Source organism: Lolium perenne, chromosome 5 (assembly GCF_019359855.2).
Source record: "Lolium perenne isolate Kyuss_39 chromosome 5, Kyuss_2.0, whole genome shotgun sequence".
Classification (NCBI taxonomy): domain Eukaryota; kingdom Viridiplantae; phylum Streptophyta; class Magnoliopsida; order Poales; family Poaceae; genus Lolium; species Lolium perenne.
Window position 1 is genome coordinate 74,960,434 of NC_067248.2, and position 11,270 is coordinate 74,971,703.

Here is an 11,270-nt window from a genome sequence, read left to right on the forward strand (position 1 = left end):
GGTGGCCGGCCACTATGGGGGGCGGCCAAGCTTGTGGCTTTGGTGTGGCCGGCCCCCTCCCCTTGGCCCTCTATATATAGGTGGATCCCAAGTGTTGGTGTCCAAGTCTTCGAATAAGACCCGAAACCAAAACCTTCCATAGGAGGGGGGAAACCTAGCCCAACTAGGACTCCCACCCAAAGGTGGGTTTCCCACCTCCCATGTGGGGGGTGGCCGGCCCCCTATGGTGGAGTCCACTTGGGACTCCACCCCCACTAGGGCTGGCCGGCCATGGAGGTGGAGTCCCTTGTGGACTCCACCTTCCTTGGTGGTTTCTTCCGGACTTTTCTAGAACCTTCTAGAACCTTCCATAGAACCTTCCGCATCATTTTATTCACATAAAATGACATCCTATATATGAATCTTATTCTCCGGACCATTCCGGAACTCCTCGTGATGTCCGGGATCACATCCGGGACTCCGAACAAATATTCGAACTCCATTCCATATTCAAGTTCTACCATTTCAACATCCAACTTTAAGTGTGTCACCCTACGGTTCGCGAACTATGCGGACATGGTTGAGTACTCACTCCGACCAATAACCAATAGCGGGATCTGGAGATCCATAATGGCTCCCACATATTCAACGATGACTTTAGTGATCGAATGAACCATTCACATACGATACCAATTCCCTTTGTCACGCGATATTTTACTTGTCCGAGGTTTGATCATCGGTATCACACTATACCTTGTTCAACCTCGTCTCCTGACAAGTACTCTTTACTCGTACCGTGGTATGTGGTCTCTTATGAACTTATTCATATGCTTGCAAGACATTAGACGACATTCCACCGAGAGGGCCCAGAGTATATCTATCCGTCATCGGGATGGACAAATCCCACTGTTGATCCATATGCCTCAACTCATACTTTCCGGATACTTAATCCCACCTTTATAACCACCCATTTACGCAGTGGCGTTTGATGTAATCAAAGTACCTTTCCGGTATAAGTGATTTACATGATCTCATGGTCATAAGGACTAGGTAACTATGTATTGAAAGCTTATAGCAAATAACTTAATGACGTGATCTTATGCTACGCTTAATTGGGTGTGTCCATTACATCATTCATACAATGATATAACCTTGTTATTAATAACATCCAATGTTCATGATTATGAAACTAATCATCTATTAATCAACAAGCTAGTTAAGAGGCTTACTAGGGACTCTTTGTTGTTTATATATCACACATGTATCAATGTTTCAGTTAATACAATTATAGCATGGTATATAAACATTTATCATAAACATAAAGATATATAATAACCACTTTTATTATTGCCTCTTGGGCATATCTCCAACATAAAGTTGACCGAACATTCTAATCATCGGCACTAAAATGGAAGAAAGAGCCAAGTGGTATCAACTAAATAGCATATGCCTCATACTTTGTTGGTCGAAACAAATATTAACATCCAGGGATGGAGTAAGTGAGGCCAGGTAGGATGCACAAGATATTGATATTTGTGCCATCACACCAGGCTCACTTGCTCCACCCCCGAGTGTACGAGTGATATCGACCAACCATCTAATCATCGGCAAGTACAAAAACACCACCAAACCAGCAACCATGGTGACATAAGTCAAGATGCACAAACACACATAGCATGCATGGAGCAGATGCTCCAAAGGGATTATTCATCACTTGGTATATAGACCAAGTGATGCTGGCAAAAGAGAGGCCAATCAAGAACCAGTAAATCCAGTAAGTGATAGATATGCCTAAACAAGCAACAACACATAGCATATCCCAGCTAACCAGATGAGACAAGTCTTGGTAGCCAACTTAATCACCTAGCACCACCTAGCCTTTTAAAACCATCAGAAACAGTCCTTTTTCTTCAAAGGATACCACAGTGGCATTCATTTACATGATCCCCTACTGTGGATATCTCTATTTTCATCAAAGCCAACAAGAAATAGATCATAAGGCATCAATTAAGGAGGCAACCAGGGACAAAGGCATCAATTGGGGTAATGTTAAAATGTTTGTCTCCATATTTGGGAGAAATTTTTAATATTGGAGTCTAGCTAATGGAAATCAAGAACTAGTCTTGATCTCCAAATGGTGATTAGAGGGAATTTATTCATCTTAAGCAACATTAGGGACAAATGGGATCATGCAAGGGACTTGGGTCATTTGGATCATAAGGCATCAATTAAGGAGGCAACCAGGGACAAAGGGAAACATTTGATGATCCATTATCATAGGCAACAAAGCAGCAACTTTTCCCCTCTAATCTAGCTAGAGTCCTTAAAAGAAATCCATCATAAGCATGGTCAAATACACATATATAGCATGGGGCAGATGCTCCAAAGGGATTATATATTCATCACTTGGTAATTTGGAGAGCAAACAAGCAGTAGCCATAACACTCAATCCAATAATATAGTAATTTGGATCATAGGGCATCAATTAAGGAGGCAACCAGGGACAAAGGGAAACATTTGATGATCCAGTAAGTGCATGACACTTTGAGCTACCAAGAATAAAGGCCAACAGTGGATAAACATCTGCTCAACCATTTCTTGCACTAGAGGAAAAGTAACCAACATTGAAACTTGAACAGTCAAGTGACACTACAATCCAATAATATAGTAGCATACCATAAGCTCACAACAATCCATCAAGTAAATCTTCACAAGGATACCACAGTAGCATAGTAGCATACCATAAGCTCACAAGAATCCATCATTTTCTTCACAAGGATACCACAGTAGCATACCATAGTAGCATTTCATGCATTTAAATGAACCAGTAGCATCAAAACCAACCAAATGTCCAACTAGCAAGCAATACCAAGTGAGCAAGTCTTCATTACCTTGTACAGGTTCAGACAAGGATTTATAGAACAAGTACAGAGAGGCAGAGGCAGAGGAATAGACAATTTCTATAAGCATATAGAACACTCCAATTTCTATAAGCATAGACAATTTCATTGTCACATCTTTCTATAAGCATCACTAGCAGCAGCAGCAATGCATATGAACACCATATACAGGTACGGTTCAGAACAATTTCATTGTCACATTGTACAGGTTCAGAACAACATATAGAACACTCCAATAAGCATCACTAGCAGCAGCAGCAATGCATATGAACACCATATGATGCAAAACGATTAGGGGCAATGCATCCAGAGCAACAGCAGCAATACATCCAGAGCGAGCATTTCGTCGAGCACGTTGTGCTCGCGCGGGGGAGGAAGAGGGAGGGGAGGGGAGGAAGAGGGAGGGAGCTCACCGACGACAACAACAGTTGTGGAGGAGCTCACCGACGACGACGGCAAGGGTGGAGGTCGCGGCGGCTCCTCCACCTTGACGCGACGGCGGCCCCTCCTCGCGGCGGCCCCTCCTCGCCGTAGCGGCAGCTTGTGCTGCAGGTGGCGGGGATGGGAGGAGCGTGGCGGCAGGCGGCCCTCGCGTAGGAAGGCGGCGGCGACGGCGATGGCGACGACCATGGCGGCGCGCGGTGAGGAGAGGGGAGAGGCGCGCGGTACGGATCAGAGGTGAACAGGCGTGGGCGGGGGAGGGCACGGGATGATATAGCTAGGTTCCCTTAGTTCTGTGGCGCACCAGAACAAGTGCGCCACAGAATCAACTACTTCTGTGGCGCACCAAAGCTAGTGCGCCACAGAAACAGTAATTTCTATGGCGCAGCGCGCCTTGTGCGCCACAGAAATACCTACACTGATAATTGGGGGTGACAGGTTGTGGGGCCCGCCAAGTTTTTGTGGCGCATGGTCGGCTGCTGCGCCACAAAATTAAGCTGTTTCTGTGGCGCACCTTGCCTGGTGCGCCACAAAATAAATTTCTGTGGCGCATATTTTCTGGTGCGCCACAGAACTAAGGTCCGCCTATAAGGGTTTTCCTACTAGTGGGAGATGATGTCCAGCTCGATGACGATGGCGATGGCGTCGATTTCCCCCTCCGGGAGGGAATTTCCCCGGCGGATTCCTGCCCGCCGGAGAGCTCTTTTCTCTCTGGTGTTCTCCGCCCCGCAGAGGCGGCTGTAACTCTTCGTGAGGTACCCTCTGTGGCTTAGTTTTTCGGGACGAAGGCATACACGAAGAAAAGGAGGCGAGAGGGGCTGTGGGCCCCCCTCCTCATAGGGCGGCGCGGCCAGGCCTTGGGCCGCGCCGGCCTATGGGGTGGGCCCACCTCGGGTCCCCTCTTCTCCCCCTTCTGGCTCCCTCCGTCATCTGGAAAAATAGGATTTTTCGCGTAATTCCCGTCAATTGTTGATCTTCCGAAATATTGCGTTCTGACGATGCTTTTTCCAGCAGGATCCTGGCTCTGGTGCGCGATCCTCCAATAATGATGAAACATGCAAAATAGATGAAATAACATAAGTATTGTGTCCAAATATGAAACATATCAATGAATAACAGCAAATTATGATATAAAATAGTGATGCAAATTGGACGTATCAACTCCCCCCAAGCTTAGACTTCGCTTGTCCCCAAGCGAAACTGAACTCAGTAAATAGGACCACATGTTTATGGAGTGAAGAGTCGATAGATAAAATACGGACAAGAAGCATCATATTCATTCACACAAGACATTCTAGTAAACAACTTCCTCATATAACTCAACTTGAAATAAGTAAAGAGAAATCACAAGTAAAGGTGCATAGGAAATCATAGATGGTTATGGCAAACTTTGTTCTTGGTCAGAGAACTACTAACGGATTGCTCTTATTTAATAAGCAACGCTTTCATATTAGAATTTATATAGCAAGGCTTTCATTCTCAATCATAACAATCTCCTCATAATCATTGATAGCTTTCAAAGTCATATTCATTCAGATAAAATTTGTACTAAACAAGAAAGTATAAAGGACATGATTGGCTCAATCATAGCATAAATGGTTGGTTCATGATACGTCTCCAACGTATCGATAATTTCTTATGTTCCATGCCACTTTATTGATGATACCTACATGTTTTATGCACATTATATGTCATATTTATGCATTTTCTGGAACTAACCTATTAACAAGATGCCGAAGAGCCAGTTGCTGTTTTCTGCTGTTTTTGGTTTCAGAAATCCTAGTAAGGAAATATTCTCGGAATTGGACGAAATCTTCGCCCAGGGTCCTATTTTTGCACGAAGCTTCCAGAAGACCGAAGAGGGAAGGAAGTGGGGCCACGAGGCACCGACACCATAGGCCGGCGCGGCCCAGGCCCTGGCCGCGCCGACCTAGGGTGTGGGGCCCTCGTGTGGCCCCCCGCGTTGCCCTTCCGCCTACTTAAAGCCTCCGTCGCGAAAACCCCAGTACCGAGAGCCACGATACGGAAAACCTTCCAGAGACGCCGCCGCCGCGAATCCCATCTCGGGGGATTCAGGAGATCGCCTCCGGCACCTTGCCGGAGAGGGGATTCATCTCCCGGAGGACTCTTCATCGCCATGATCGCCTCCGGAGTGATGAGTGAGTAGTTCACCCCTGGACCATGGGTCCATAGCAGTAGCTAGATGGTCGTCTTCTCCTTGTTGTGCTTCATTGTTGGATCTTGTGAGCTGCCTAACATGATCAAGATCATCTATCTGTAATACTATATGTTGTGTTTGTCGGGATCCGATGGATAGAGAATACTATGTTATGGTGATTATCAATCTATTGTTTATGTGTTGTTTATGATCTTGCATGCTCTCCGTTATTAGTAGAGGCTCTGGCCAAGTTTTTGCTCTTAACTCCAAGAGGGAGTATTTATGCTCGATAGTGGGTTCATGCCTTCATTGACACCTGGGATCGTGACAGTAGGTTCTAAGGTTGTGATGTGCTGTTGCCACTAGGGATAAAACATTGATGCTATGTCTAAGGATGTAGTTGTCGATTACATTACGCACCATACTTAATGCAATTGTCTGTTGCTTAGCAACTTAATACTGAATGGGGTTCGGATGATAACCTGAAGGTGGACTTTTTAGGCATAGATGCAGTTGGATGGCGGTCTATGTACTTTGTCGTAATGCCCAATTAAATCTCACTATATTTATCATATCATGTACATGCATTGTTATGCCTTTCACTATTTGTCAATTGCCCGACTGTAATTTGTTCACCCAACATGCTTTTATCTTATGGGAGAGACACCTCTAGTGAACTGTGGACCCCGGTCCTATTCTTTACATAGCATACAATCTACTGCAATTGTGTTTTACTGTTTTCTTTGCAAACATCTTCCACTCGATACGTTTAATCCTTTGTTACAGCAAGCCGGTGAGATTGACAACCTCACTGTTTCGTTGGGGCAAAGTACTTTGGTTTTGTTGTGCAGATTCCACGTTGGCGCCGGAATCCCTGGTGTTGCGCCGCATCACATTTCGCGACCATCAACCTTCAACGTGCTTCTTGGCTCCTACTGGTTCGATTAAACCTTGGTTTCATACTGAGGGAAACTTGCTTCTATACGCATCATACCTTCCACTTGGGGTTCCCAACGGACGTGTGCATCTACGCGTATCAAGCCTGTTTTCTGGCGCCGTTGCCGGGGAGATCAAGACACGCTGCAAGGGGAGTCTCCACTTCTCAATCTCTTTACTTTGTTTTTGTCTTGCTTTATTTTATTTACTACTTTGTTTGCTGCACCTAAACAAAACACACAAAAAATAAGTTGCTAGTTTTACTTTATTTACTGTCTTGCCCTCTATATTAAAAACACAAAAAAATTAGTTACTTGCATTTAATTTATTTTGTTATCATGTCTAGTCCTGTACTTGTTTTTATTTTCACTAGTTAGGCTTAATGGAAAACAACAAAAAAATTAGAGATCTTTATAGTATTTATCTTGAGTTAGGACATGATGTGTTTGAAGAGAAAATTAAAAAACCCATGGAACTTTGTTTGCAAAATAGTTGTAGCAAGGTTATTAGCATGAACTCTTTGAACACCATTATTGCTAAAGCTATGGAAGAATTTAAGCTTGGGGAAGCTGGTTGTGATATTTTTAGTCCCCCAAGCATGGAGGAGAAAATTTACTTTGATGATACTTTACCTCCTATATATGATGCTTGCAATGATGAATATGATATTTTCAGTACACCTACTATTGAGGAGAAAATTAATTATGATTACAATATGCCTCCTATGTATGATGATTATGGTGATGAGAATAATAATAATAGCTATTTTATTGAATTTGCTCCCACTACAACTAATAAAATTGATTATGCTTATGTGGAGAGTAATAATTTTATGCATGTAGCTGATGACAAGAATGTTGTATGTGATAGTTATATTGTTGAGTTTGTTCATGATGCTACTGAAAGTTATTATGAGAGAGGGAAACATGGTTATATGCATCTTAATAATATTAAGTTTCCCCTCTTTATGTTGAGAATCTTGAAATTGCACTTGTGTTGCTTTTCTATGCTTGCCACTTTGTTCTTCATGAATCTATTTGTGTACAAGATTCCTTTTCATAGGAAGTGGGTTAGGCTTAAATGTGTTTTGAATTTGCTTCTTGATGCTCTCTTTTGCTTCAGCTCTTATTACTGAGCCCATCTTAATGGCTATAAAGAAAGAACTTCTTGGGAGATAACCCATGTGTTTATTTTACTACAGCAATTTTTGTTTTGTTGAGTCTTGGAAGTTGTTTACTACTGTAGCAACCTCTCCTTATCATGTTTTTGTGCCAAAGTAAAGTTTCTATGTCAAAGTTGATGTTATATTTGGGATCGCTGCGCAGAAACAGCATTGCCGTCTGTCACGAATCTGGGCACAGGTCTCTGTAGAAAATTCGAAAAAATCTGCCAATTTACGAGCGTGATCCACAGATATGTACGCAACTTTCATTAGTTTTGAGTTTTTCCATTTGAGCAAGTCTGGTGCCATCTTAAAATTCGTCTTTACGGACTGTTCTGTTTTTGACAGATTCTGCCTTTTATTTCGCATTGCCTCTTTTGCTATGTTGGATGAATTTCTTTGATCCATTAATGTCCAGTAGCTTTATGCAATGTCCAGAAGTGTAAATAATGATTGTGCCACCTCTGAATGTGTGAATTATTAATTGTGCACTAACCCTCTAATGAGTTTGCTTGAAGTTTGGTGTGAAGGAAGTTTTCAAGGGTCAAGAGAGGAGTATGATATACTATGATCAAGAGGAGTGAAAGCTCTAAGCTTGGGGATGCCCCCGTGGTTCACCCCTGCATATTTTAAGAAGACTCAAGCGTCTAAGCTTGGGGATGCCCAAGGCATCCCCTTCTTCATCGAGAACATCATCAGGTTCCTCCCCTGAAACTATATTTTTATTCAATCACATCTTGTGTTCTTTACTTGGAGCGTCGGTTTGTTTTTGTTTTTGTTTTTGTTTGAATAAGATGGATCCTAGCATTCACTTTGTGGGAGAGAGACACGCTCCGCTGTTGCATATGGACACATGTGTCCTTAGGCTTTACTCATAATGTTCTAGGCGAAGTTTCTTCTTCGTTAAATTGTTATATGGTTGGAATTGGAAAATGCTACATGTAGTAATTCTAAAATGTCTTGGATAATGTGATACTTGGCAATTGTTGTGCTCATGTTTAACCTCTTGCATCATATGCTTTGCACCCATTAATGAAGAAATACATAGAGCTTGCTAAAATTTGATTTGCATATTTGGTCTCTATAAGGTCTAGATAATATCTAGTATTGAGTTTTGAACAACAAGGAAGACGGTGTAGAGTCTTATAATGTTTACAATATGTCTTTTATGTGAGTTTTGCTGCACCGGTTCATCCTTGAGTTTGCTTCAAATAACCTTGCTAGCCTAAACCTTGTATCGAGAGGGAATACTTCTCATGCATCCAAAATCCTTGAGCCAACTACTATGCCATTTGTGTCCACCATACCTACCTACTACATGGTATTTCTCCGCCATTCCAAAGTAAATTGCTTGAGTGCTACCTTTAAAATTCCATCATCCACCTTTGCAATATATAGCTCATGGGACAAAATAGCCTTAAAAACTATCGTAGTATTGAATATGTACTTATGCACTTTATCTTTTATTAAGTTGCTTGTTGTGCGATAACCATGCTTCTGGGGAACGCCATCAACTATTGTTGAATATCATGTGAGTTGCTATGCATGTCCGTCTTGTCTGAAGGATCTATCATTTTAGTGGTTGGAGCATGCAAAATTGTTAGAGAAGAACATTGGGCCGCTAACTAAAGCCATGAATCATGGTGGAAGTTTCAGTTTTGGACATATATCCTCAATCTCATATGAGAATAATAATCATTGCTACATGCTTATGCATTTAAGAGGAGTCCATTATCTGTTGTCCATGTTGTCCCGGTATGGATGTCTAAGTTGAGAATAATCAAAAGCGAGAAATCCAAAATGCGAGCATTCTCCTTAGACCTTTGTACAGGCGGCATGGAGGTACCCCTTTGTGACACTTGGTTGAAACATGGCATGCAAAGATCCGGTAGTCCAAGCTAAGTAGGACGAGGTGCGGGTACTATTAGTATACTATGCATGAGGCTTGCAACTTGTAAGATATAATTTACATAACTCATATGCTTTATTACTACCGTTGACAAAATTGTTTCATGTTTTCAAAATAAAAGCTCTAGCACAAATACAGCAATCGATGCTTTCCTCTTGAAGGACCATTCTTTTACTTTTATTGTTGAGTCAGTTTACCTATCTCCCTCCACCTTAAGAAGCAAACACTTGTGTGAACTGTGCATTGATTCCTACATACTTGCATATTGCACTTGTTATATTACTTTATGTTGACAATATCCATGAGATATACATGTTATAAGTTGAAAGCAACCGCTGAAACTTAATCTTCCTATGTGTTGCTTCAATACCTTTACTTTGATTTATTGCTTTATGAGTTAACTCTGATGCAAGACTTATTGATGCTTGTCTTGAAGTACTATTCATGAAAAGTCTTTGCTATATGATTCACTTGTTTACTCATGTCATTACCTTTGTTTTGATCGCTGCATTCATAACATATGTTTACAAATAGTATGATCAAGATTATGATGACATGTCACTTCAGAAATTATCTTTGTTATCGTTTTACCTGCTCGGGACGAGCAGAACTAAGCTTGGGGATGCTGATACGTCTCCAACGTATCGATAATTTCTTATGTTCCATGCCACTTTATTGATGATACCTACATGTTTTATGCACATTATATGTCATATTTATGCATTTTCTGGAACTAACCTATTAACAAGATGCCGAAGAGCCGATTCTTTGTCATTGCTGTTTTTGGTTTCAGAAATCCTAGTAAGGAAATATTCTCGGAATTGGACGAAATCTTCGCCCAGGGTCCTATTTTTGCACGAAGCTTCCAGAAGACCGAAGAGGGAAGGAAGTGGGGCCACGAGGCGCCGACACCATAGGCCGGCGCGACCCAGGCCCTGGCCGCGCCGACCTAGGGTGTGGGGCCCTCGTGTGGCCCCCCGCGTTGCCCTTCCGCCTACTTAAAGCCTCCGTCGCGAAAACCCCAGTACCGAGAGCCACGATACGGAAAACCTTCCAGAGACGCCGCCGCCACGAATCCCATCTCGGGGGATTCAGAAGATCGCCTCCGGCACCCTGCCGGAGAGGGGATTCATCTCCCGGAGGACTCTTCATCGCCATGATCGCCTCCGGAGTGATGAGTGAGTAGTTCACCCCTGGACCATGGGTCCATAGCAGTAGCTAGATGGTCGTCTTCTCCTTGTTGTGCTTCATTGTTGGATCTTGTGAGCTGCCTAACATGATCAAGATCATCTATCTGTAATACTATATGTTGTGTTTGTCGGGATCCGATGGATAGAGAATACTATGTTATGGTGATTATCAATCTATTGTTTATGTGTTGTTTATGATCTTGCATGCTCTCCGTTATTAGTAGAGGCTCTGGCCAAGTTTTTGCTCTTAACTCCAAGAGGGAGTATTTATGCTCGATAGTGGGTTCATGCCTTCATTGACACCTGGGATCGTGACAGTAGGTTCTAAGGTTGTGATGTGCTGTTGCCACTAGGGATAAAACATTGATGCTATGTCTAAGGATGTAGTTGTCGATTACATTACGCACCATACTTAATGCAATTGTCTGTTGCTTAGCAACTTAATACTGAATGGGGTTCGGATGATAACCTGAAGGTGGACTTTTTAGGCATAGATGCAGTTGGATGGCGGTCTATGTACTTTGTCGTAATGCCCAATTAAATCTCACTATATTTATCATATCATGTACATGCATTGTTATGCCTTTCTCTATTT